The sequence below is a fragment of the Trachypithecus francoisi genome, unplaced genomic scaffold (assembly GCF_009764315.1).
Source record: "Trachypithecus francoisi isolate TF-2019V2 unplaced genomic scaffold, Tfra_2.0 Lachesis_group14, whole genome shotgun sequence".
Taxonomy (NCBI): domain Eukaryota; kingdom Metazoa; phylum Chordata; class Mammalia; order Primates; family Cercopithecidae; genus Trachypithecus; species Trachypithecus francoisi.
The window spans coordinates 54,833,879-54,860,566 of NW_022681459.1; the positions used below are offsets into that span (position 1 = coordinate 54,833,879).

The 26,688-nt window shown below is 57.0% G+C and overlaps 1 protein-coding gene across 5 annotated transcripts in view; it reads right to left on the reverse strand.

The window, feature by feature from the left end:
- The window catches only part of TBC1D22A (TBC1 domain family member 22A), a 407,988-nt gene that overhangs the window by 2,238 nt on the left and 379,062 nt on the right, over positions 1 to 26,688 (reverse strand). The gene's annotated exons all lie outside the window — the stretch shown is intronic.

Below are 26,688 nucleotides of genomic sequence, written 5' to 3' on the forward strand. Positions count from 1 at the left end.
TGAGAGGAGGTGACCCACTGTGGAGGGTGGGTGGCCCAGGAAAACTTGCCCAGCCTGCAGCTGCTCCCTGCTCAAGCCCAGCCAGGCCCCAGGCCTCGTCCCACAGCCCCCGCCCCATCCCAGCAGCCAGGCGGGAGGCCCACTGCGCAGCTCCAAGGCTGACATCTGAGATGTCGTGGCAGGGGCTGCCCAGCACTTCCCTTAACTGCATCTCCTGCCCCTCAGGGGGAGACCCAGCTCTCAGGGCCCTGTTGCAGCTTTGCAGTCTCCGCCCAGAGGCTTCCCACTCCCCTAAAGCCTGTATCAGCCCAGGAAGTACCGCGGCACCCCTGGAACTGTCACTAAGCACAGACTTCTGTGCATCAGGAGACCCCTCCGGGCAGCAGCACAGTCAGCAGGTGAAGCCCACACGTGTGGGGACCACAGAATGGAGCCAGCTCAGGCCCACCCCGGGAGCCCAGGAACACAGCAAAGCCCCCCCGGCCCCTCCTCCATGCCTGCCTCGCACCAGTGGATGGGGGTGCAGGACTCCACCAAACCCAGCTTCGGGTCCAGGTCCAACCTGGGGCCCTGGGACGATGACTCCACCCTGAGGCCCAGCTTCCTCCTCTGCAAAATGGGGCCACCATTGCCAGCCTGTCAGGGCTGCTGGACAGACTGAGAAAACACTCACACAGCCAGCAGCACAGCCGGCACTGAGTGGGCACACAAGGCTCACTGGGCACACTGGTCTCACTGGGCATGCTGGGTGGACACACAAGGCTCACTGGGCACACTGGGTTCACTGGGCATGCTGGGCGGGCACACCGGACTCACTGGGCAGGAGCACTGGGCTCACTGGGTGGGCACACCAGGCTCACTGGGCAGGCACACTGGCCTTACTGGGCTCACTGGGCACTCTGGGCAGGCACACTGGCTCACTGGGAGTGCTGGGTAGGCACACTGGGCCTATGAGGCTCACTGGGCGGGTTCACTGGGCTCACCAGGCACACTGGGCAGGTGCATTGGGCGCACTGGGAGTGCTGGGCAGGCTCCTCTGGCCTGCAGCTGGGCCGTGTCTCAGCTTGGCCGTGTCTCAGCTCAGGTGGGCTATGGGGGCACTGAGTCCCACCCCCAAAAGACACACGGGGGACTGTCTCCAGAGCTCATCTGGAAGCCTGTGGACACTGGGAGATGGAGACTGACCTATGTCTACTGAGGCCAGGATGGGGAAGGAAAAGCACAGGTCCTTGGGGAACCCCCTCCATGATCACCGCCCGACAGCCCTGCCTCCCACATGACCACGCCCACATCCACAGCAGCTGGCGGCCCACCAAGGACAGGGCAGGTCTCGGGGGACCCCAACACACAGGGGGCTTGGCAGAAGTAGGGATCAGAGAGGGCTGAGTGGCCAAGACAGCCTCCTGGGGTGGGGGTTCTCAGAAGAGAAACGGGACCATCGGGTCAGGGCCAGCTCAAGCCCAGGCTCCGTCATGAAGCTGGGCAGACTCCCTGAGGGAGGGGTCTACACTGCTCGGATGGCCCTGCAGGCTCTGGTCTTTGATAATTTGCCCCCGGGGGCCACCTGCAGGCTCCCCGGCCTCTCCTACCCCTCACCCCAAATGGAAGCCGGATCCTGGAAGTCAGGAAGGCGGCTGAGGAGCCCTGAGGGTGCTGGAGGGTGCTGGAACTGCCCTTCCCCAGATCCTAGCAGGTGACAAGGGACAGGGAGGACCACAGGCTCAGGATGCCCATGTCACCTGCCTTGAGAAAACATAGTCCAGCAAGGCTGGCATGCAGGGGAATGGGGGGGTAGCTGGGCTCTGCAGTTCACATCCTGTCTCCCTGTCCAGGAGGTCTTGGGCCGTGGGCCTGGCTCTCCAAGCCACACTCTTCTTCATCTGGAGATAAGGATGGCAAGCTCTCTACATGGGCACAGCCAGGATGAGCTGAGCTAGCTGTGCAGGCACAGAGCCTGGACAGATGACCCAGGCTCACATCCTGGCTGTGCCGGACGCTGTGGTCTGCATGTCACCGGCCCCACCCTCACTGAGGCAGGCCCCTTGGCCATCCCGGAGCCACACTCTCTATTCCCGAATCAGGAGGGTTACACACCAGGACTGTCCTCTCTCCAGCCCTGCATCAGGAGGGTTACACACCAGGACCGTCCCCTCTCCGTTCCCACATCAGGAGGGTTACACACCAGGACCGTCCCCTCTCCGTTCCCACATCAGGAGGGTTACACACCAGGACCGTCCCCTCTCCGTTCCCACATCAGGAGGGTTACACACCAGGACCGTCCCCTCTCCGTTCCCACATCAGGAGGGTTACACACCAGGACCGTCCCCTCTCCGTTCCCACATCAGGAGGGTTACACACCAGGACCGTCCCCTCTCCGTTCCCACATCAGGAGGGTTACACACTAGGGCCGTCCCCTCTCCGTTCCCACATCAGGAGGGTTACACACCAGGACTGTCCTCCAGTTGCTATTTTGCAGTTGCTGAGCTTCCACCCCTACTTCCTCAATTCCATTTCCTTTAGCATTTTGGATACTTTCAGTGGGCCTTTAAATTGAATTCAGGGAGCAAATTTCACTGGCTAAAAGTCCTTGGGGACATATCAACATCAATCTGCTGTCTTTCACCATTAGATGCAACTTACACGGATGCCAATCCAATTCTGAGCAGGTCATAAATAAATACCTTTGGTTTTATTTTTAATCCACTTCGCTTCATATTATCATGACCTCGCTCCTTGCAAGGTGAGAAGCAGTACCCTCCCATTATGGTAACTCACCGACTCTACTGAACACTCAATTTCAGAATCTAATTTAGTCCCCCAGGTTCACTGGATGGAGGGAGAATAGAAATGCCCAGTTCTTCGCAGCCTGCAATGCTAAAGAAGGAAAAATCTATCTGGGTGACCTTTACGGGAGGCAAAGAACACAGCCAAACACGTCCTTAAATACAGATTTCTTTTTGAAAAAGCCTTGTCTTATTTATGCACTAGGCCAAGCTGTCTCCTATCTGGGAAACACGGCACATTCATTAGCCAAGAGCTGTTCTGCATCGCCCACACCAGGCAGGCGGAGGGGCCACCACGGGCAAAGCCATCCCTCAGTCACATTGAGGGACATGGCTCTTCCAGCAATGACGATGCTGCCTGCCCAGGAGGGCAGGTGGAGAGAGGCCTGCCCAGGAGGGGCAGGTGGAGAGAGGCTTGCCCAGGGCCCGGCCCAGAAAACTGTAGACAGCACTTGCGTTTTTATTCTTAACTTTTCCATAAGCAATTAAGGGCCACATCTGTGGATCTAAAAGTTAAAGGAAGGCTCTGCTCATGACACTGATGCTGTAGAAGTCAAGGTCGCCTCAGGTCTCTGCAATCCATTCCCTTCCCCGGTCCCTGGGGCACCCACTATCTCAACAAAGCCATAGCTGGAGGGTAGCGTGGAGTGCACCCCGCCTTTCTCCATCAGCCTGTGTCCCGAGAATCCTTCCAGTGGATGTCGAATGTCTGCAGGGGCCCTCTGTAAAGGCTGTGGGGGTCTATGGTCAGTGAGGGACCAAAAGCAACAAAACCAGACTCTCGCTGCATGGCCTGGAGGCTGACAGTTCTCAGGCCTGACCACACGTCCATCAGCAACCAAGGAGCTCGAAAAAACGCCCCATTGTCCTGGCCCCAGCCCAAGCAACTGACCTGGACCTGGGAGGTGGGGCCTGGGGAGAGGGATGTCTTGGTCCTCAGGATGGTGGGCGACCTGGGTGTGCCCTGGACACTCTCAGACACATCATGAGAGTGGATAGAGTTGTTCACGCTTTCCGCCAGGCGGCCCCTGTTGAAGTCGAGGGTTGGGGGGGCCCTGCCCACACCACCCAGGCAGAAGTGGAGCCCTGACTCACACACCACCATGCAGGCAAAGGCATCTCTCTAAAACCTCAGTGAGTGGGACACGGGATGGAGGTGAGAAGCCAAGCTGGGATGTTTCCAACAGTTTTCCCCCATGGACCACACAGCAGTGGACGGCACTTAGACAGAAGCCGCCATGCTGCTCACTCCTGCCTGGGGGGTTCCAGCAGGTGAGGCTCCCAATGCCGGAGACCAGGTGAGGCCTCCTGATGCTGAACAGCAGATATCGCCATGGCTTTGGCTGCTTCTTACCAAAAGGGTTTTATTTATTTATTTATTTATTTTGAGACGGAGTCTCGCTCTGTCACCCAGGCTGGAGTGCAGTGGCCGGATCTCAGCTCACTGCAAGCTCCACCTCCCAGGTTCACGCCATTCTCCTGCCTCAGCCTCCCGAGTAGCTGAGACTACAGGTGTCCGCCACCTCGCCCGGCTAGTTTTTTTTTGTATTTTTTAGTAGAGACGGGGTTTCACTGTGTTAGCCAGGATGGTCTCGATCTCCTGACCTCGTGATCCGCCCGTCTCAGCCTCCCAAAGTGCTGGGATTACAGGCTTGAGCCACCGCGCCCGGCCCAAAAGGGTTTTATTTTTCCAGAGTCAAAAGAATGCCTAGTGCTATCGGTGGAGGACGCTGACCTCCCCCGTGTGCCAGGCCTTCCCAGGAAGGGTGAGATGGTGACATGCCCATGTCCTAAGGCCCCAGGCTCCAGAACAGGGATGGGTGGGTGACTGCAGACCCTGGGTTGCCTCAAGACCCTGAGCTCCACGTGGCTGGCCCAGGGCTGAGGCTCACATGAGAATGGGCAGCAGTGAGGGAAGCAAGATCACTGGATCAGATGCAGGAGTGCTGGGCCCGCGCCCGCCCCCACTGCTGCCTGACCCCATGAGTACTGCAGGTGTGTCCCTGCTGTTCTCCCCAGCGTCTCCGCCTCTCCATCAACAGGTCTATGTGTCCCTGTGTCCCGAAAACTGAGCCCACAGCGCTTGCTGTGTAGTGAACATCACAGAGTCCCATGAAGCAATTAGGAGCATGTTTGCTGGTGCCCCACAGCCACATTCAAATCCCAGTCCAGGTTTATTAGCTACATGACCCTGGGCAAGTCTCATAACCCTCAGTGCCTGAGTTTCCTCATCTGTAAAACGGGATAATAACAGTGATAGCGACAGGAGACAGACAAGTTCCTAGACAGACACGGACCGGTCCCCGGTGAAACCTGACCTTCAAGCCAAGGATACTTTAGAGCCTGAACACCAAACTGCCAGTTCTGGATAGAGTCCATGACCGGAGTGAGAACTTCCATCCCTGTCTTACCCGCTCTCTTTCAACTGGTTCCTTCTGAATGATTTCCTTTATCTAATCAAATGGTGCTTCTTCCAAGCCCACCCATGGACCAATCAGCATTCACTCCCCCACTCGAAGCCCATGAAAGCGCTGGACTCACCCTCACAGATGGCTACCCTGCCTTCAGGTTCCTTCTTGCAGCTAAGAGCTTTCTTTCTGTTGCTCGGTAAAATTCTACTCTGCCTTGGTCAGGCGTTCGAGACCAGTCTGGCTAACAGTGAAACCCCGTCTCTACTGAAAATACAAAAAAATAGCCGGGTGTGGTGGTGTGCACCTGTAATACCAGCTACTTGGCAAAGCTGAGGCCGGAGAATCGCATGAACCCGGGAGGTGGAGGTTGCAGTGAACCGAGATTGCGCCACTGCACTCCAGCCTGGGTGACACAGTGAGACTCCATCTTTTAAAAAAAAAAAAAAAAAAGTCTACTCTGTCTTACTCTCTCTTGTGTCCACGTACCTTATTCCTCTTGGCCGTGGGACAAGAACCCAGAACTTGCCAAACTGCGGGAGCAAAAGAGCTATAATGCGTGCTGAGCTGTGGGCGGCAGGAGTAAAAACGCTGTAACCCTCCCTCCCACTCGCCGAGCTACGGGAGCAGAGAAGCTGCTGGGTGCCACTCCTTCCCACTTGCTGAACCGCTGGAGCGAAAAAGCCAGAATAATAACTCCCTTATTGAGTTGTTGAATGTGTGCAAAGTGCCCTCGGCAAAGATTGAATGGCTGGCCACACCTTCCACAATGGGGCTTCCAGGGCCCACGATGAGCCAGGCACATGAAGGTGCCCCGCTGTGCACACGCCTGGGTGTTACCTTTCTGTGTGTGTATGCAAATTCACGGACATGCACTTGCATGAAGAACTCCAAAAGGACCATCAGCCAAAGACTAATGCGGTCATTGCTGGGAGAGAATGTGATGATTTCTTTTTCTTCTCCATAGTTTCTAATCTTTTCAAAATAAACATGCATTAGCTATATACTAAAAACAATTTTTTTTTTTTTTTGAGACAAGAGTCTCGCTCTGTCGCCCAGGCTGGAGTGCAATGGCCGGATCTCAGCTCACTGCAAGCTCTGCCTCCCGGGTTCCCGCCATTCTCCTGCCTCAGCCTCCCGAGTAGCTGGGACTACAGGCACCCGCCACCTCGCCCGGCTAGTTTTTTGTATTCTTTAGTAGAGACGGGATTTCACCGTGTTAGCCAAGATGGTCTCGATCTCCTGACCTCGTGATCCGCCCGTCTCGGCCTCCCAAATAAAAACAATTTTAAAAATAAAAGAAGTGCAAGGTCTGCTCTGAGATCATGCTGGAACCTCCTTGTCCAGCTGGGCAGCTGCCAGGACAGTGCCCCGCCCAGTGCTGGAGCTCTGCTTACAGGGGTAGGGAGAAGGCCAGGTGCTGTGAGACATCCCCCACACTGCAGCCAGAGCACCTGCAGCACCGGCTCCCACCCGCACCCCGGCCCCTCTCCTCCAGCAAATGGGGCGTGAGGTCCAGGCCCTTCGTGCCAGGCCTTCTCAGAGGCACTGCAGGTGTTCACTGGGTGACCACACGCCCAGGGCTGCCCCATGCCAGCCACCTCTCCAGGCACACACTCAGCCCACAGCCCGGCAGGGCGTACATGCGCGAGTGTGTGTGCTGGTAGGTCAGGCAACAGATGGAGAAATAAACAAGAAAAGAGACAGGGTCCAGCACTATGCAGAGAAGCGTAATGGCACCATGGGACGCAGGCTACCGCAGACTTCGCCTTCAAGGGCCACGAGTGGTACGTCTGAAACGGGGTGGGTCTGTGCAGAATGCACTCTGGACTTTGAATATTTATGAAGAACAAAAGAATGTAAACTACTCTTTTATAATTTTTATATTGATGCTAGGTTCAAATGATAGTATTTTGGATGTGCTGAGGTAAATAGGTTATTAAAACTAATGACACCTGCCTCTTTCTTTGTTTTTACGTTTCCATGTGGCTGGTGACACATTCCTTCTGGACAGCACTGTTCTAGGTATAAATCCTGCCTCCCTCCTCCGCCTGCTCCACGCCAGGGTCTGCTGGCAGCACTGACCAGTGCTTCCCTCCCCTGGACCCTCTGTGCACACAGAAGGTACTGGAAGGCTCCCCCAGGCAGGAAGGGCTGTGTGAGCAGTGGCAAAATTCGTCAACACCTGCTCCCGGGCACAGCAGACAGCACACAGAGGTCTGCTTAAAAGCTACTCAAGTCAGAAGTTTACAAATTGCCAACATGCAAAGATGAATAAATTAATCACGATGGGGCTAAAAGGCCCATTTGCCTACTCTTGTTATTTTCTTCCCCTAACCGAGAAAGATGAAACAGGACTCACCACAGTGACATGCGAGGCAGGAAACAGGGTTAAGTGCTTTAATTTGCTTTTCCACAGCCTCCTGACACTCCGCGTGCGTAGCCTGGTGAGAAACCCTAACCATTGGAGGTGCTGCGGAGTGCCCGGCTGTCTGCAGCGGGGAGGCCCTGGTGCCACCTGGGGAGACCACTGAGGACCCTGGGGTCTGGGGGACAGGGCAGCAAACATGAGGTTTCCCAGCAGGCCGGCCCTCGGGCACTTCTCTCAACCCCTCTGTCTTTTAGGTGAGGAAACGAGCGGACAGGCTGGGCTACTTGTCCCAGGAGGCATGCAGCAAGCCCGGCACCCTTGTGGCACCCCCACTGCAATCCCATTCCCCATATCGCTGTGGGGGGCACCGGAGCAGGCTAGATCCCTGCTCTAGAACCCAGCACGCTAGAGCTGACTCTCCCCGCACTGTCCCTGGAGGACGAGTCCCTGGTCTAAGAGATGGTGACAGCAAGGGGAGTCACCCCCAGGCTAGAGGGGCAGCAATACCCGTGCTGGTGCAAAGGGCTCTAGGAACTGGGCAATGACACCCATGCTGGTGCAAAGAGTTCCAGGAACTCGCCCTGTTGTTTCGTGTTTATCATGACCACTGCCCTCAATCTGCAGGAGTTGCAGGCACCTCCTGGGAGGTGACGGAGGAGCCCCTCGCGGTGCCATGAGGGCTGAAGGGTTCTGCGCACCCCCCGGAGCGGGACAGGCAAACATAAGTCGCTCCTCTACCCCTGTCACATCCTCCTCACCACGGGGCCCTGGCAATCATGAGCCCTGGCAACCGCCGGGGATGACAGCCACACCTCACAGAGCAGGAGGAGGCCAGGAGGGCTGAGGCCAGAACCAGAACAAAGGCCCTGCCGCGCCTGGACTCCGCCCCTTGCCCTCCAAAGAGGCTGGACTGAGCACTGGATGGGCCCCTCTCGGTCTCACTGACCCCTCGCTGTCACTCCCACTCCTGATCTGACAACAGTCTCTGTGGACCACGCACTACAGTGGTCAAGGGTCACTGTTCCTACCCAAACCCACGGGCCTTTCCGCAGACAGCGGGGCATCTGTATTCCTCCCGCGCGGGGGCTGCAGAATGTGAATCCATATTCAACACCAAGTATCCACTCCCACGAAGTACACGTGTAGATGAATGAACGGGATCAGCTGAGATGAAATCATGCGGAAAAGGCCGTTGCTGCCAGCGCGGCCAGCCGAGGGACCCCAGTGAATTTCAGGCTCCAGGAGACCCGCAGATCGTCTGGTCCACTTCAAGTGCCTGAATGGGGCCATTTCCTTCCTCTCGGGTCTCCATTTGGGTTCCTGACTCGACACTGACATTCAGCCTTAGGAAACAGGCCCAGGAACCCTCTGTGGCGAGGGACCGCCAGCCTCCGCAGCAAGGGCAGCGGAGACCCAACACACAAGCCATGCCAAGGCACAGGCCGTCCCATGCCCCGGGCAGGCTGGGACCCCTGCCGAAAAACCTCCTGGGAGGAGCTCACCCTGACACTCCCCAGGTCCTGCCTGTCCCTCACACTCAGGTGACCAGGGGCTGCCCTGGACATGCATAAGTGACAAGTGCCTCCAAATCAGTTCCCTAACAAGACCCGCTGAGAGTACACTGCGCTTGTCAAACAGGACTTCAAGCTGGTGACCGAGGCCATAGTGGCCCATGTCTAAAGAGCTGGCAGAGTGTGTGGCTTTTCCTGTACAAATGAGAACGGCCTGCGGGGAGGGGCTCCTGCTCCAGTGCACACCCTCCGCGACACGCAGCTTCATGTGGCTGGGCCAGCTTTGCCTCACCCTTGGCGCAGCCCACGGAGGCCTCGGGGTCATCTGAAGCCGGCTGAGATCTCCGCACAGCAGCGTCAGAGACACAGGGCTCAGCTCTGTTATTTGGTGCTGTGATGGCTGCTTCTTATAAGGAAAAGCATGGGCCTTTGAGATATTCCCACGGGAAAGAAGTAAGGCCATCTTCACAAGGTGGCCATGGGCTGCTGACAGCCGAAGGATGAACTTGGCGCTGATGTGTGCGGACATCCAGGGAAAGGGGACCCACTGGGTTCTTGGTGTCCTGGTGCTCATGATCCCTACTCAGCGGTGCAAGTATGTGCGTGAGGAAATGACCCCATGGTGCAGGTGTCATGACTGGTACAACGGTGAGGCTGCCCTCAGAGCTGGGTGGCTTGAGATCCAGATGCCAGGAGCCCCGGCTGCATGCATGCACTGGTAGCACTGGGAGCACTATGCTGTGCCCACCCCTCAGAGGCAGTGCCCGTCCCAGGCTCCTGCACGGAGGCCTGTGCTTTCCTTGCTCTCCCCCCACTGCCCTTCCCTCCTACCCTCTGACCTCTCCTGGCTGTTCAGGCTCCTACAGCGACCATGGCTGTCCCTTTCCCATTGCAACCTCACTTGTCTGCCTTCTGTGTAACTCCAGGTCACCTTTCAAGATTCTGGGAGGACGGAACCGCACACACCGACCATAACACCTTTAGATGCACCTGTGCTCCAGGGGGCGCTGCCTGTCTCGCCGCTGCAACCAGAGACCTTTGGTTTCAGCCTCCTAAGAACAGCATTTAAAGGTTCAGAGACTATTGTGAGCAGGAATTATGGGGAGAGGGCAAGCAAGACAAACGGGGTCCCCAGAGAGGACGAGAATGAGTGCAGGCATGGGAGAGGACCCCTGGTCTCCGCCCTGGATGCCAGAGAAAGAGGGGCTGCTTGCTCAGGGTGGGTCTCCCAAGCCTCCGATGGCCATGGTCCTCCTGTCCCTCTGTCTGGGTGGGGCAGCCGGGGGTGGGGGAGTGGGGGTGGCGCTTGTTGTAAAAGGAACCACAGGGGAGGCGAACCTGCTCACGCTGGCCACTGGCACGCCTGCCTGGTCAGTGCCCACCCGGCCCAGGCCCAGCTCCGCCTGCCCCGTCTCCTTTGGTCTCCAGGGCAAAAGAGTATTTCTAGGGAGCAGGGTTCCCGCCTGAGGTGGGGTTTGCAGGTTGGGTGTGGGCATGGTGTGGTCTGTGATTCTGAAACTTTCAGACACATGGTGTGCACTTTAAATCCTGCTGGAGGGGAGGGCCTACATATCTCGAGTGGAGGGCCTACATATCAAGACCATGAGGAAGTCCCTGAACCAGGTCCTACTCCCACGACTCTCCCAACACTGGGTCCGCGGTCCCACTCCTGCGATGACTCTCCCTGCACCAGGTCCGCAGTCCCACTCCCCCGACTCTCCCCGCACCGGGTCCGCGGTCCTGCGACTCTCCTCGCACCGGGTCCGCGGTCCCACTCCCCCGACTCTGCCTGGAGGATAATCTCGAGGCTTGGGGGAAGGTGAATGCAGAAAGGTGCTCATATGTGCACTGTTGTTCACAGACAAAGGAAGAAAGAAAGCCTCGAAGCTGCCCAGGCCAATGGCTACATGCCCCTGGGCTATGCAGGAGGCTTGGTCAAGGGTGCCGGAGAAGTGAAAGTCATCTCTCCCCTCACACCACACGCCAGGGCAACTCCACGGGGCCTCAGTCAATGCCACGTGGACCTGAGATTGGACATGCAAAGTGAAAACACGAGAGCACCAGGTGACACGTGCTGAGTCCTTCACCCTCAGAGGCGGGAAAGCCTTGTGAACTATGACTCCCAGTCCGGGAGGAATACAAGGCGGATAAGTTCAATACACAAAACCTCAAAACAAAAAACAAACCCTTCGAATGAAAACTAATACATGGTATCTCTCATATATTTATATATACATAAAGGCAACAGAAAAAAAAAAAAGGAAGAAACACTTGTCATTTTTATCAGAAAGGAGGAAATGCTGGCATTAGTATGGAAAGAGACAAAAAGATCAAAATCCTTAAAAAGCAATGGGCAAAATACAGGAACAGAAGAGGTGTCCAGAGCGAGGAGGCCCTGCGATCCTTACACAATGCAAAGATGCTCAGCAGTGCCACAAGGCAGGGTTTGCTGTCACCCCGAAAAACACAAAAGCGCCAGCAGCCCACTCTGGGGCTGGCTCAGTCATCCCCAGGGACATCTGGGGAACAGCTGAGGATGCTCGAAGAGCCTGTGGGTATTCGCGGACGCTAGAGAGCACAAGCTCACACTGTGGGGTCCACAAGCCCACGGCGCACACTTGCGCAGAACGGCTTTCCCAGGAGCCGCCTGGCTGCCTCTGTCACTCATTTCCAGGTGTGTACCCAAGACACTCAGCCCCTTGCTCCAGGTCACTCGTGCAAACACAGCAAATGCTACCAGCTGTCAAAGCTAGGTGGTTGTCCCAGAATGATGCTTTCTGCCTCTCTGTATTTTAAACTTTTTCATAGTAAAAGGTGAGGGGGAAAATAGGCCAACTCTGCTAGTGTGTGGAAGGCAATTTTGGTCTATTCATGTAATGAGATGTTTATTTATTTAGCAGTTAAAAAATATGTGGTTGAAAAAACATAACGATGCTGGCAACTCCTGTGAGTGTTGAGGTTGCTGAGGGGCAGAGGGTGGCAGCCAGGTGGGAAGCCCAGTGCCCCCTATCCCAAGAGACGCACGGCAGCAGGTTGGGCAGGAGATGGACTGTCCCCCACAGCTGCCGGCCTCGGAGGGAAACAGCTGTCCTCCAGTTCTCGTCTTTCAATTTCTGTTTTCCATTTTTTTTTCATAAGGGCATGTATTGAAAACATGATTTCAATTTCTAAAAGACAATCCAGGCACCGTCTCCTTCCAGAGGTTTCTCTTGGCAGTGTTCCCTCCCTAGCAGGGCCAGACACACCTCCATGGTCACCTGGTGTCCCCAAGGCCAGCTGGGAGGCGGGGCCTGACCAGCATGTGCTGTGGCAGGTGGGCCGACCCCTTCTTTCCAGGACCCTGGAAACCTCAGGTTTTCTAGAACCAAGAAAGGCCCAGCGAGCAGCCGAGGCCCCCCCTGGGTCCCTCCTAAACCGCAGGAGAGTGTGAAGACTGGCTAGGAGGCTCTTGGGGCTTGCTGGGCCCCACAGCGAATGCGGGTCATGAAGGGGAGGGTCGGCGGGGAGGCCATGGGGTGCCAGGGACTGCCCCGCCTGGGATCTCCTGCCCATTTTTATGATTTTCCCATGGGATACATCTTCCCTTTGCCATCTCAGTCCCCATGGCTTGGTCATGTCAGGGGTAGGGACACTTAAAAATTAGTGAGAGAACAGGTCAACGTGTAAATGATTCAAAGATTCAGATTTCAGACATTTGAAATAATGAGTCACAGCACAGCTCCAGTGAAGACCCCTGCATTTTCATAGTCAATCCAGCATGTAGTCCCAGGGGAGGTAGAGAGGACTGGGCTGGGGAGGGACAGGCCTGGGAGACCTCCCACTGCCCCGGGACCCAGGTGTCCACGTGGCCTGCAGGACGCCCTGGCACCGTGCTTGGGGCTGCAGCCACATCAGCTCCCGTTGACCGGGACCAGGACGTTCCCTTCTCCCAGGCAGGTAGGATGAAGGGCCCATGTGATTCCAGGAGGACGGCAGGGCCTGGCCCTGGATCTCCAGTGAGTGGCAAGGGAGGGCCCCTCACACAGAACCCGAGAACCCTGCCGGGCACCCACCCTGTATCCTGACCACGTGCTCCAGCTCCGCCCCACACTGGCTCCTTGGTCAGGCAGTGTGCACATCCTGTCCACACCCTACTCCCAGCACTGAGTGTGCGGAAAGCACAACCCAGGCTGTGTGAAGGGGAAGAACGGCGGGGAAACCCAGCAAGGGGTTGGGCAGCCTGGCCTCCCCTGCCCTTCCCCGCCCTGTATGCTGAGTGCATGCGAGTCCCGTGTGTGTGGTGTGTGACACACGCATGTGTGTATATGGTGTGTAGTGTGTGTGAGTCATCTGTATGGTTTGTATGTGTGTTGTGTACTTTTGTGGTGTGTATGTGACACGTGTGTGGCATGTGTGTGTGGTGTGGAGGGTGTGTATATGTATGGTGAGTGTACTCTGTGATGTGTCTGTGGTGTGTGGTGCGTGTGTGTGTACTGTATATACATGGTGAGTGGTGTGTGTGTAGTGTTTGTGTAGCCTGCATGTGTATATGTGGTGTGTGGCGCATGGTGTGTCTATGTGTATGTGTGGTGTGCAGTGTGTGTATACATGGTGTGTGGTGTGTGTGTGTGGTATGTGTGTGTAGTGCCTGTGCGTATACATGGTGTGTGGTAGGTGTGTGTAATGTGAGTATACATGGTGTGTGTGCTGTGTGTATAAACGTGTGTGTGGTGTTTGTGTATGTGTTGACTGTGTGTATACATGCTGTTTGTATGGTGTCTGTGTACACATGGTGAGAGTGTGGTGTGTGTGGAGTGTGTGTGGTGTCTGTGTGTATACATGAGTGTGTGTGCTGTGTGTGAATACATGGTGTTGTGGTGTGTGTGTACATGTGTGTGTATACATGGTCTGTGTGGTGTATGTGTGGGGCGTGTGTGTATACATGGTGTGTATTGTCTGTGTGTATACATGGTGTGTTTTGTGTGTGATGTCTGTGTGTATACATGGTGTGTGTGGTGTGTGTGTGTATATGGTGTGTGTTGTGTATTTGTATACATGGTGTGTGTGGTATGTGTGTATAAATGGTGTGTGTTGTGTATGTATTTGTATACATGGTGTGTGTGATGCGTGTACATGATAACTGTGTGTGTATGTATACATGGTGAGTGTATATGTGTTGTCTGTGTGTATACATGGCGTGTGTTGTGCGCCTGTGTGTGGTATCTGTGTATACATGGTGAGTGCGTGTGATGTGTATTTATGTGGTAACTGTGGTGTGTGTGTGTGTGTGTGTGTGTGTGTGTGTGTGGTCTGGCGAGGGGGCCCGCGCCTGCCTTGCCTCCTTTCTGGACGCAGGTCCTGCCCTGGCTGGTGGCTGCAGGGCCCTGTGCAGGTGCTCCTGGCTGAGGCAGGAGGGTGACACCAGTGGTGCTATCTTCCTGGGATGTAAGGCTCCACTGCCCTGTTCCTTCCACAGGACAGGCCACCTGGCCGAGGAAACCAGAGCTGTGTGGCGTGTCCTTCGCAGGGGGTCCCCAGCAGGACGCAGCAGAGGCCCCACGCTGGGTCTAGCAGCTGAGCTCCCGGCCCTTCTCCCACACACAGGGCTGGGAGGGAGGGTACGGCCTGCCCATGGGGCTGTGCAGAGGGTGGTCTGTGATCCACGTGTGAAGAACCTGTCGGGGCTGGGCAGCCTAGAGCCTATTTTTCAGATGGGGGGGGGGGGCGCTGCTGCCAACCCAGGGCTGCTGCCTCTCTCCGCCCTCGCTGCTTCTCCTCTCCCCTTTCTTCCTATTTTGTGTTGCTAAGAAGAAGGGCTCCGCTCTCTTCCAACACGAATGAGAGTGCTAAACAACCCTTCCTTTACAAACTCCTCTACCTGGGACTTTCTTAAGCACTTTGTTGTTGCAGCTTCTCAATGGGCTTAAGCGTCTGGGTCACACAGATCTGATTCTGCTAAGTTTCCAGGATGTCAACCACAGAAGCATGCAAACACTGACCACTGGTCGAGGCCACACTGGACACCAGGTCAGGGAGGGGCTGGGTGCAGAACCTCCCCGAGCCAGAGCCTCAGCCTGACTCCCGGAGCTGCGGTGTCCTGGGAAGGCCGTGGTACTGGGTGAGACGCAGCCTCACAGATGTGGAGGTGGGGTGCAGGGATGGATGGAGAGGAAGCCGAGGCACACCTGCCGGCTGGAGGGTGATGGGCAGCACAGGGAAGACCCAGTTAAGAGCCGCGGCACCCATCCAGCCACCAAGCACCTGCCTAGAGTCCCCCAGTTACCCCTGCCTCACATCCAGCATGACATGGGGAACTGGTGTCTCAGTAAAGAAAGAATGAGGACTTGGAGGGCGTGTGACTTGTAGAGATGCCCCCAACTAACAGCTGGGCCTCCAGACAGATCTCCACTGTCCCGCACCACCGTCTGGGCACTGGCCCTACCCAGCCCTCGGGAAGGGAAGGTGACGCTGGGAGCTGAGCCACACCGCCTCACCAGCAGACTCGGAGCGAGGGTCAGCGAGCTGTGGAACCAGAACCAGAAAGGGCAACCACACGGCCACACAGGGCTCACGACGGCTTTGAAGTGGGGAGCCGTGGGACGCACACGTGGGAAGGGCCACCACAGCGCACCTGCCATCCTGCGAGGCCAGGCACAGAATGGGTAAGCAACGTGGGAGAACCACATCCTGGCCCATGCAGCAGCAAGGACACCTACCGCAGGCCCCAGCCATAGCTTCAGTTCATCTAGGTGGACACGTGCACACACCACACACACACAAGTTTCAAGCCGCCAAATAATTAGAAGATAATTAATGTGTGTGGTGTCAGAGTCTGCAGTCACGAACTTGAATCACGAACCCCAAAAAGAGATCAGAAAAGTGGCTGAGAGGTGCAGAACAGCGCAGCTCCGTCCCGCGGGGCTTTCACATGCCCGGAGTGGTTTCTCTCTCCAGTTGGGAGGAGCTGCAGACCACAGCACTTGTGCCACAGTTATGCCGCGTGCTGCTCTCCCAGGTGCTGAAATAATTCACGCAGGAGTGCTGCAAGGAGACAAATCACCCCACAGGAGGCGCCTGGCACCCCGAGACGGCCGCTCTGCATCCTGCATCGCCTGCACGCAGGGGGCACCCAGTGCCTGGCCACTGCGCCTCCACGGGACCCAGTGCTGACATCTGCCCCTCTGGCTAGGGATGGTACCGGGTGCAGCCCACACTGATGCACAAGCAGCTGGTGCCCTGGAAGCCTCCAAGGTTCAAAGGACTTAAGACCATGGGGCTGTGTCCAGGACGACGGGAAGGAGAGGGCAAATGACTGCAGCACACAGACCCTGCTGAGCATTGGGTGGTTGGTGCGGGCAGCAGTGGCTCCCAGATAGCAGCTGGGGGGCCAGAAAAGGGGAGGGCTGCCGGGTGTCCAGGCAGGCAAGTGCACTCACACGGATCCATCGAGTAACAGTGCAACCCAGCCTGGCATAGGGGACTACGCTGTGAGGGGAGAGAGGGACACCCCCAGGACAGGACAGGAGGAAGGCAGGGAGGGGAGTTCTGACAGCCTCAAGCCCACCCTCACCTCCCCAACTGCCCCAGGTCCCTCCTCTGGTCGCCTCAAAGAAGCTGCCCATCCTGGTGTTCATTCCAGCCAGCCTCAAGCTACGCGTGGATCTGACAACTGTGAGGTGTCCTCCATACCCGCCATGTCCAAGGGAGAAGACAGCTGCTCAAGAAGCCTAGTGACAGCTCAGGGTCAAGCAGCCGGTCCATGGCAGGGTTGCCGCCTCCCCCACCAGCAGGGCTGCCCTCCTGAGCCGCTGGACCTGACCACTATACAACCCTGTCTCTCAGAGAGGGTTACAGGGACTGTCCCCACTAAATGTGTCCCTACTTGGCCCTAAAACTTAGAATGACATCTTCATGTGGAAGCCAGGAGCCTGGTCTGCTGTCGGATAGTCTAGGCTCTGACTGGTCCCAGCCCAGACACTACCTGTCACCTTCCGCACAGCCTCTGAAACCGCACGCCGAGTGTGCGCGTGGGGTATGGGTTTTCTGTGGGCGGTCAACACTGACCAGCTTCTCCAAGAGATAAGCAGCCCTGGCTTCGGCCATCTGGGAGGACAGGAAACTCCATCTGGGGAGGGGGCTCGCCAGCAGGGGGAGGGGCTAAGTGATGAACCCAGTGTCACACGTAACACGACGCTGGGTGCACTCTATAGACGTAGGAGGGCCATAGAGGTCCTGGTAGGAAAATTGCCTGTGAAAAGTTCATCCTTATTTGCCTTATTTTTAACCTTTCTATCACACTCAATGCCCTTTTAACTAGAAGATCAAAGAAGACAGAATACCACCTGATACACAGAACACAAGAAGGTAGCTCTGCACAGAAAGGTCAGGCTGCGCCTGTCCGCACCACTGCCCCTGAGGGTGGGCACTCAGGTGGGGGTCTGTGCCGGCCCCAGCCCATCCTTTGTCTTGTGAACGCAGGAGCCCGCGGGAGAATGGCTGTGGTGTGGGGAAGAGGGGCTTCCTTTGCTGACCTGGGCAGGGTGCTGCGATGTCAAGTGTCACGTGTCCTCACCAGCCCTAATGCCTTTGAGTTGTGTCAGTGACAATGCCACCATTTGCCCAATGTGGTTGCTGGTCCACAGTGGCCGGGAATCCCCAGGGCGGCTCCTGCCTCTCTGCCTCTCTCCCTCTCCCAGACCATCCTGGGAGCCCGGAGTACAGGCTCTGACAGCTGATTTCTTTGACAATCCAGTTACTAGTTTGAAAATCTTGTCAAGTTCTGGACCAAACCAGGGCTAAAAATAGAAAGACAGTGACAGCCAGCTGGGACAGGGTGGCAGCTGCTGGAGCTGGCCAGCTCGCCGGGAGGACAGCCCTGGGAAGGTGACACCTCAATACATCCACCTTGTGAGGTGTCTCTCATGGCACAGGGATGTATACTGTGCTTGTAATTCATTTCATTTTTTCTCTTTTCCAAAAAAGGAATTCTAAAGAGAAAAGCACCTTTCAGTGCTGAAAACACGGGCTCGGCACGGAGCATCCCCATCACACTGCCCTTCCATTTCATCCCTGGGCACACGGCTGAGACTTCTGATCAACACACAGAGGACACTGCACATCCTGGCACAGCTCTTCATCTGTTTCAATCCGTGAAGACTTCCTACCTTGTGGTATTTGGGGCCAAGATGCTGTGGCCACATTATCCCTGGAGGCGCCACTCAGGAAACGCCTAGCGGGCAGCAGGGAAGGACGCCCACTTCTAGAGGCGGCACCCTTGGTCAGGTGCCTATCTACAGGGCAGCAGAGAGGCTCTTCCCACAGCCATCCCGAGTGAAAACGCCAGCGGAAAAGGCCGGGTTTGTCAGGCGGCTTCTGCTCCTAAAGCAGAAATCATGAGGAGTGGGCCGGTGAGCGTGGGGAGGGGAAGAGCGGCCGCGTGGGCTGTGTTTCTGGCATCCCAGACCTTGGGCATGTGTCCCAGAGCAGCCGCCATCACTCCCTGCCTAACAGGGCTGCAGTCTGAAGTCAGACAGCTCTGGGCACACTGCCTGCTAAAGGCAACCGCTGCCGGCTCCAGGGTAGGCTGACAGGACAGGCCCCACTGGGGTCCCCCAGCTTCCTGAGGGCTTTGGGGAGCAGCCTGGCACCCTGTTGGGTTTGGGGCTGGGAGAGACAGTGTCTGCACATTGCCAGGCCCATACTAGGGCCTGAGGTTTCACGAAGGGGGAAAGCTGTGGTCAAAGAGTCATAATTTCAGAGGTGGGGCATTTCCAAGCCATGACAGTGTCCTGCGTGTGACAAGTAAAGGCTGCAGCTATGGTCAGTCGAGATGAAACCAAGCCAAATGTCAAGACACAGAACTCAGAGGATGAGGCAGGTCACTCATGGCCCAGAATCGCTCAGCGCGTGGCAGGACCACAACAGGACACTAGGAACAGCTCTCAAAAGCGCAGAGTGTGAGGAGGTAGGCTGGAGGGGAGGATGACAGGGGCACAGGGGACTGCCGTGTTCCAGGGACCTGTCTGCTCCTCAATAAGAGCGGGGAGAAGTCACGGCCCGGAGGCAGTGCTGGGGGCCCAGGAGGCCCCAGAGCTCCTCTGCTCCCGCCAGCCACACACCCTCTTCCCGGCCCTTCTCATCCACTCGCAGTCATAGCTACCCACATCTCCTCCTACTCTCTGCCCACCCTCCCATGCCCAAGGGTGACTTCTGCCGACCTTCAGACCCATAGGCCAGTCCAGTGTCCCCGGACCTCCCACAGGCTCTGTCCACTCCCCGCCTCCACACAGGACTCATCGTCGCCCCTGTCAAGCTGCCTTTGCCCTTGTGGGTCTTACCTTGATCTCTGGCGACAGCACTCGGCCAGTCACCCGATAAACAAATGCAGACATTGTCCCTAGTTTCTTTCTCCTTCTTCTCTGACCTTGCCCTGTGCCCCTGCCCCCCGCCATTTCAATCTATCACCATACCCTGTGGGTTCTAGGCACACCTCCTAGACGCCCTGCAAACGCACCTGCTTCCTGGCTCACTCCTGGGGGGTGGTATCTGTCATCTCTCGCTTGGATGATGGCCACAGCTCCTCCCTTTTCCCTTGCCTGTCTACCTGCATGACCACCTCCCTACCTCTTTCCCCCTAGAACCCACCACCCCCAGGCAGACTGGGCCCCCTTCTCTCATACGTTCTGCCTACAGGCTCTCCTGGCTGCTGGGTCACCACCCATGCTGTCTCCTCTGCCTGGAGCACCATGGCAGGGGCTACCAAGCACCACTCAACAGCCATTCAGCCACTCTCTCCCTGTCTTTAGGAACAGAACTTTAATTTTCTTCACGGAGACACGAGCCTTGCTAAAATACTGCATTTCCTGGGCTCCCTTGAAGTCAGATATGGCCACATGACTGAGTTCATGCACGTGAGGTGCATTTGGAAGTAGTGGGCGGAATTCAGGAAAAGCTTATAGAGGTAGCTGTCTTGGCAGGGAAAGGTGCCTTTTATCCTGCTGCTGCCAGGCTGGACTATGGATGCGATGGCTGGAGTTTCAGCAGCCATCTCAGGCCACGAGGTGCCTCTGAGAATGGAAGCCACAGACAGCAGAAAATAAAGACAGGAAACTGGGTTTCTGAAAGCACTGGGGTTGCCGTTCCAGCCTGGAACTGCCTACCTCAGACCTCCTTTAATATCAGAATGAAATAGGCCGTGATTTTTTTTCCTTTTCTTGTCCTATTCAGTCAATCCTACTTCCAATTAGCCTGAGTGCTTTTCTCCCACAGCTCTCAGGGTGTCTTGCTTCCAGCAAGCTTCCTGTGACCCACCCTGGCATCCTACGTCTCCCCTGAAGGGTCAGAGACATCTGGACCCCGTCCCTGTTCTGCTGTGCAGCTGCAGCCAATGCCGTCTCTCAGAGGCCCCATGCCCTGGCCTGTAAAATGGGAAAATGCCACCTTTCTCATCACGAGAGTTCAATGAGATGATAAATATAAATGGGCCAAGCACATTCAGTAAATACTAGTTCCATCTCATAAGCAAGGAGAGCCACCAAGAGTGGCCATTAAGTGTGGCTTTGAGACTCAAAAGCAACAGAGAGCGCAACTGCAAGAGCCTCATCAGGACCGGCTATGTGGGGGGTTGTGGCCAGCCAGAAACTCTCTCGTGAATGTGCCCGTGGGCTGAGGGGTCATCATCCCATGGAAGGGGGGAGCAGCTGAGATGCCATGACTGGCCACCGATGCCCGCCAGCCGGAAGCAGAGGAGGAACCCACCTCGGCCTGGGACCCTGAGCTTGCGCTGATCCAGCACGGTGCCCTCAGGGCCCAGGGTGGGGTCCCTGTGGGAGGCTGCGGTGGTTTCTCACCCAGGGAAGGGGAATCCGCCGCGCTGACCCAGTCTGGATTGTGAACCCACTGTTTTGAACAAATGACTGAGAGATAACCTCATACTGGTCAACTCAACCCAAGGACAAAGAGGTCTGCTTCCCAACATTAGTGACAATTTATCTCAGAGCACTTAGCCAGGAAGAAACAGGTCTTCGGAATAAAAAGAGAACCATGGAGCCCTAGGACCGGGTTCTAGTCAGATCCACGCAGGAGAGTGGGTGAGGTGCAGGCGGGCAGACAGCCCAGAGGAACCCTCACATGCGCTGCCACCAGCAGAGTAAGGCCTGGAGCACAGCCGCACACGCTCCTATGCACACGGCCCTCTGCAGTGGGCCTTCTTATCTTCGGGAGCTGAGACCCCAGAGGTGACATTGCTGGTCCCATCAGCTTGAAAAGCGCAGGTCACTAGGCCACACTGCCACGTCCACACCGCGAAGGGGTCCGCCCCTGGGCGACGCTGCTCCTTCCCGACAGGCCGGCATGGTGGCTGTATGCCCTCCGTTCCCCCAGGGGTCTTCTTCAACCCCAGGGTGGACACAGGGCTGCCAGAAGAGTAAGGTCACTGGTGACCACACAGGTCTGAAAGACCTTCAGGAGAACTGACTCATGGGACCTCCCCGAGCCCCACTGGAAGAAGCCCTGGCTCAGCAGCCAGCACAGCCCAGCACTCAGGATCCCCGGGGAGGTCCCCTGGAGAGGGGCCACGAGGGAGCCCAGGTACCAGAGCTTCTCCCAGCCATGGACCAAGCCTCCAAGACTACCTTTAAACATGTGGCAATATTGACTTTCAACAAGTTGATTTCATAGATTCACTAGCAAAATGATCTTTTTCCTCGTAACATACATTGTGAAAATTATTCAATTTCCCGAGTTGTTCAAGTCTGCGTTGTCACATTGATTTTTCTGCTGCCTGGGAGGGCAGGAGGAAGGCATGCAGTGGGGCTGCGATCTGGAAAGGTCAGTTCTGCCTGAGTGCGCCGGGAAGCTGCTGGCCTGCCTCACCAGGGAAGGTGGAGAGTACATGGGTGTGCGCCGAGTGTCACACAGAACCCCACACCACGCAGTGTTTAAAAGTGTGTTCAGATCAATCGCCTGGTGAGGCTCTGGGCCCGCACAGCCGGGCTCGCAGGAATCTGCGCGAATCCAGCCGGCCCGGGTCCCTTTCCTTTAAGCGGAGCAGGTTGCTCCCCACACTGCTCACATGCCCCTCAGAGGCCGAGGGGCCATAGCAGATCCCACGTCCTCTCTTGAGACCCCACGGCCCCAGCATCACGGCAGGAAGAGCAAGGCCGCTGGTTACGCCAGGTGCCTCAGGCAGAAGCACAAGGCCTCTGTGCCAGCCACACAGCCACATGCACCCCACGTGAGGGCCACAGAGTTCCCATGGAAGGAAGAGAATGGCACCATCGCTCAGCAGGGGGGTGGGGGCGGAGGCTGGTCTCCAGCTATCTGGTCCCAAGGGAGGGTCACACGAACGGGAGCCCTGTGGGTGCAGGGGACAATGCTGGGGGTGGGAGTGGGGCACCTGGTGACGCACAGAGAAGGGCCTGGCTCAGAAGGGAGCTGGCGAGATCGCATACTGATCTTGAGCTGGCGCTGCAGCTCCCCAGCCCGTGCCAGGCTCTTATGGAGCCGTGGCACACGTGCTTGTGGCCCATCGGTGGGCAAGTCAATGAGCAGTCAGCTTGGCGAGAAGGCCCAGGCACCCACATGCAGAGGCAGCTCAGCAGAAGCACCGTGGCACAGGGACTCCTGTGCCACCCAGCATGCCCAGCCACCCAGACTGCCTCAGGTGCTCTGCATGGAAGTGGGATGTCCCCGGAGCAGAGATGGAAGTGCACACAGTGAGTCTTAGGTCACGTGTTTACTGACTTTTGAGTGTCCAAAAGATGAACTCGGGGCCTCAGAGGCAGGCTCAAAGCTGCCTGGAGCCCTCGCCGCTCCACTGTGGGTGCAGCCAGGAGGGCCGCCCGCTCCCCGGTGCCCTCCAAATCTGACTCGTGTTTGGTGATATGTGTTTCCCGCTCTGCCTGAATGGGTGTGGCGGTGCCCAGGACCGTGGCTGCCACTGATCTCAGGGACGTTTACAGCGCACCAGTGACTGTGCCCCGTGCCTCTGGGGCCCTTCCTTACCCTTTCCTCATGGACTCTAACAGGCTTGGAGGAACATAGTCCACCCATTTTACAGACAAGAACAGTGAGACCAGAGAGGCTAATCTCGGCCCATGGCCCATCTGCTCCTGGTGCACAGGCCCCACCCCACTGCCCCTGAGGAGTCAGTGCTGTAGGGTTTGGTTTCTGTTATGGGAGAGGAGGCCCCTCCTCTCTAAAGGGGCTCATCGGAGGCTCTGGAGGGGATTCATACCCCAGAGAGACCAGAGATGAGGGCTGGGCCAAAGGGCCCGAGGCCTCCCATTAAGTTGGAGGTGACAATCACCCCAGTCCACAATGAGTAAGTCACGTCATCAGGAAACCTTCCCAGGAGGTCATCACATCCTCCAAAGAACAAGCCTCTAAAAGCCCGAGAGCCTCAGCCACCTCGGCCCCAATGCCAGCCCTCCTTCCAGAACCTTCCTCCCTGACTCTCCACTGCGGCTACCTCCTACAGCCCTGCCGGCTCTGCCATCCTTCCAGCCTCTGTGAGCTCCGGGGGCAGGGTTGGCGGCCTCGGTCATGTCTCTTCCCCACCAGTCTTCACAAAGCTGCCCACCTGGGCAGGGGAGCGGTCCCGCCACAACTCTGTCCTGCCCGCCTCCTCCAGCCTTCTCGGCAGCCAGCCTGGCCTGTGCCCGTGGGGGCGGCACACTGTGTACACGGGAGAGCTTTTTCTTCTGAAGAACTAACAATGCAGCCAAGCCCAGGGATAAATACTGTGTGGCATTTTGCTAAACGTCTCATTAAGCTCCTATTTTTAGAAGGTTTTGAAAGCCATTTGAGGGAAATAAATGGAGGCTGCACAGGATGCCACGGAACAGATGCGAGCGTCCATTCCTGCTGCCGCTGGGCCATGAGCTCACCTCCACAGGCCAGCAGAGCCTGTCCCCCAACCACAACGTGCCACAGACACATCTGCGGTCCAGCCCTGCCTGCAGCTCCTGAGGGGACCCCGAGTCATGTGACCCCAGTCCCAGGGGACGGGACCAGCGACGGGCACCAATCACTCGGCGGCCAGTGACAAATGCCAGCTTCCTTCCTCCACTCCCACACTTACTCTCCCTTATCCCCACCTACTCGCCCACTCGCCCACACAGCCTGCATGAGGGGCCACATGGGAAGCTGTGGCTAGGTGGGAGCAGAGCCAGGAGGTGGCAAGGCAGGGTCAGGTATTCGGTCCCTGAAGCACAAGCAGGCACTGCAAGAGAAATTCCCAGGTGAGGGACCCAGGAGAGGAACCCAGGGAGAGAGGGACCCCAGGAGAGTAACCCTGGGAGAGGAACCCCGGGAGAGGGACCCAGGGGAGAGGAACCCAGTGGGGAGGGACCCCAGAAGAGGAATCCTGGAAGAAGGACCCCAGAAGAGGAACCTGGGGGAGAGAGGGACCCCAGGAGAGGAACCCCGGGAGAGGGACCCAGGGGAGAGGAACCCAGCAGAGAGGGACCCCTGGAGAGGAATCCTGGGGGAGAGAGGGACCCCGGGAGAGGAACCCAGGGGAGAGGAACCCCGGGAGAGGGACCCAGGGGAGAGGAACCCAGCGGGGAGGGACCCCAGGAGAGGAATCCTGGGAGAAGGACCCCAGGAGAGGAGCCCGAGAGAGAGGGACCCCAGGAAAGGAATCCAGGGAGGAAGGACTCCAGGGAGGGGACTCTGTTCAGGCCCTCGAGACCCACCCCACTCCAGGTCTCAAGCGATTCTGAGTGGGTGTTTGTTCTCTCAACGAAGATCACCAAACTCTCTTAGGCACATCCTCCTTTTTCGGATTTCTATTTTTAAAATCCAACTGTTCTTTTCTCGTGCCATATGGTTTCTCTTCTCCGCCTCTATTTGTGTTTTTAAATCGTTCAGGTTGTTCTGGAATTCCTCGTCCAGTGGCTGCAGAGGTCCCCTGTGTGGGGAGGTGCCTCTCTGTGGCAGGAGTTCCCCAGATGTTGCCACTAGGGCAGGAGCACACCTGCCGGGGGTACTTTATCCACAGGAATCCCACCTGTCCAGTAGGATGGTGGCCTCTTGGGGCTTTTTAAAAATTTATTTTGCTTCTGTTGAGATGCTTCGTTTTTCATCAGTTCAGACCAGCTTTGTTTTGTGCTTTGATTCTGGTCTCCACCCCACCCTGAGGCACCTCTGGGGTCAAAGGCCTGTGAGAGCCTCTTCCCTGGCACTGTCCTAGGAGGAAGGAGGAGGCTGGTGGGGAGTTTCCAGCCCTCCCAGAAACAGCACAAGCCCACAGATTAGAGGCCTCCAGCTTCACACCGAGCCCTCAGTGGCCTCCGCTTCCCACCCTTCCCTAGGCTGGGCCTCCGGCCTCTGCCCAGGACCAACACAGTCTAGCTCCCCGCTGGTTCTGAGTCCTCTTCTCCCTTCTGGCCGCTGGGCACGGCTCCCTGCTGACAGTGCAGCCAGGTCACCTGTGCTCACCGCTGGGTCCGCTCCTGCCCTTAAGGACAGACCAGGAGCCCTGTGGTGGGGCTAATCCTAGCCTAGCCCTGTCCCACCACATCAGAACTGCCAGAAACAGCAAGTGCTCCATGTACGACCAACGTATGGATGGAATAAGGCCAGGTGCAGCCCGGAAGGAAAGAGCGGGGCGCACCTGTGCCCCAAGGCCTCTCTGAGGGCACTATGCATGACCCCTAGGTCCTCACAATACCCCAGGAGATGGGTGCAGAGCGTGTGTTTGTTGGAGGACCACAGCCCCCCAGGTAGCCCTCTGACAGACCACCACGTGCTATATACCAGGTCGGCAGCAGGATCCACTCAAGATCAAGTCAGCAACACACGCCCACTTGAGGCTTTACACATCTATTATTAAAAGGTAACAGGAGTCACAGAAATGGTTTTTACAAGAACAAAACGCCTTTTACAGGGAGGAATATTTAATCTCTGGCATTGCCTGTGCTTGGCAACTGATTATAGCAAAAGCAGACCAACTCCGAGTTGGTTTAGTGTTGCTCCTTAGTCCTCTGCAGATGGCGGAGCCCTCCCTGTCTCCCTGTCGGCCCCAGGATGGACAGTACCCGCTGCCTGCCGAGGCCCGGCCTGGCTGGAGCCGCTGCTCCTCCCTCGCCCTTCCAGACTCAGGCCGGGTAGCCGGCCGCCTTCCTTCCCCACAGCGGCCCTTCCCTCTCACCTAACGCTGTGTCTTCCTACTCTCCCCAGCCCCGTCAGTGCAATCTCCGTGTACCTGCCACTCTCATGGGCCAGCTGCTGGGCTGTGGTATGTTTCGAATGAACGGGTGAATGAATGAATGAATGTGTGTCATCTGAAAGGGTGGAGGCCTCCGGGTGAGCAGACAGCCTTCTCCTAGCCCCTTGACCTGTGACAGACCCGCCTCTAGAGCTAGATGACAGAGGGAACAAGGTCTGTAGGAAGACCCCCCAGCCCTGGCGTCCCATCCTCCACAGATGAGGAGACCTCCTGCGTCCCGGCAGGCAAAGCCCTCCCACTGCCCTATCAAGAGCGGGCCACCGAGTCACAGACCACGTATCAGGAAGAACCATCTCGTTGCCTGTCCTGTAACATAGTCTAAATCAATTCTTGCAGCCCAGTCTGAAAGCTAATCTAATTTGATTATCTCTGAATGATGACAGAGCGGCATCGGTGCCGGCTG